Here is a 1,714-nt window from a genome sequence, read left to right as displayed (position 1 = left end):
TTGGTGGCTTACACCTTTAGTCTCAGCACTAGGGAGGCAGAGGCAGGCAGATTTTTGAGTTCGAGGCCAGCCTGGTCTACACAGTGAGTTCCAGGACAGCAAGGGCTATACAGAGAAACGCTGTCTCGAAAAACCAAAAAAAAAAAATAAATAAATAAATAAATAAAAATGATAGGAAATGCAGAAAGAAGATGTAAAGACAAGAGTTAGATTTGGGAGGACTGCTGGTTAATACTGCTGCTGCAGCAGCCAGCAGCAACCAGAGCCTTGAGTTTATTTTTAGTAGTCTTTTTATACCCCACAGTATCATTCAAAACAAAGCCACAAGCTTACAGAAACAATATCCTGAAATATAAATAGAATATCTGCTATCCAAAGGTACCTCCCTTGAATCTCAGGAGAACTTCCTCTTATAGTTCCATGCCTCCTCAGGCTGGGACATCTGCCAACACACCCTGATCAGCCTAGACTGCCTGGGTACAGAGAAGAATAGATTCAGTTTTAAAGCATAAACATCGTCGTCTTCAAGGAAGGAAAAAGGTGTAAAGGAAGTTCACTTGCTCACTGTATTCAGGGTCTTATCAAGATGATCGAGGTATGACAAGATGTGAGGAACACATGCCTCAGTTGTTTTTTTTTTTTTTTTTTTTTTTTTTTGAGCTTACTTCCTTGTCCTGGCCCAGTGTCAAATATTCTGGCCATTTTCCTAGAAGCGGTATCAAGAGCTCTCCACACCTGTGAGAGTAGAAGATTCTACTAAAGTACAAATTTACCATACTAGGGCTCTGTCTGCCCATAGGGTGGGGTGGAAGTGCAGAGCTGGGAAGGCCTGTGCTGTCTGAGTGATTTGATCTTTAATCCTCTGGGCAGCCTAGCAATCAGGAGGAGCAGCATTGGGAGGTAAGCTTGGAGGTTCTGTCCATATTCTCCTCTGATGCAGTTCATCAAAGAGCTGTGAGGGAGATCACAAGCCATGCCATTGTGATTGTCCCAGCCACCAGGAAGAACAGGTTGGCTAAGCAATCGCATTCCAGTCTGATTGGACAGTGATTGACTGGGAACCAGACTGTCTTTCTTTTGGTACATGTGGTGACCTGGGCAAAGAGCCTTGGCCTCTGAGCCTGCCTGAGTGTGGATTCCCTGGAGGGGAGTAGGCTCTGCAGTTCTGGCCATAGGAAGCTGTGTTACTTATAATATCACTGTTCCATGTGCACATACAAGCATTGCTTTTGGTGTGCAGAAGACAGATTCCAACACTGAAAATCTGGTTTCTAGAAGTTCTGAACATTGCATTGCAAATTCAGTTTTGTGTGATAGATTTTACAAATAGTTTATAAACTGGTAGAGATGAGGTTATGGAGATCATCCTTCAGCAAGATCTGATTAAAATCCTTTTACCTTTCCACTATCACCAGTCACAGTGAATGGAGTGGTTCAGGGAAATTCAGATCAAGGGTCCAAAAGGAGTTTCTGAGATGCAAAGGTTTCTTAAGTGTGCATGGTGGTGTGCAGGTAGGTAGGGAAAATTCTACATCATATGCTATAATCCAGGTGGCAGGAAGCAGACATTAAAATTATTCTTCAACTTTGCTTTGTGTGTGGGCTCAATAGGGCTGGGTTTGTGCAAGAACACAATGGGGCATTAGGTTCAGCAGAACTCTAGCCCACCTTTCTGATGATGTCCATACAGAGAGAGCTCTGGGGCCTATGTTGG

This window comes from Mus musculus, chromosome 9 (genome assembly GCF_000001635.26).
Source record: "Mus musculus strain C57BL/6J chromosome 9, GRCm38.p6 C57BL/6J".
NCBI classification, from domain to species: domain Eukaryota; kingdom Metazoa; phylum Chordata; class Mammalia; order Rodentia; family Muridae; genus Mus; species Mus musculus.
The sequence above is the reverse complement of the archived record's forward strand: the minus strand, read 5'-3'. Positions refer to the sequence as shown.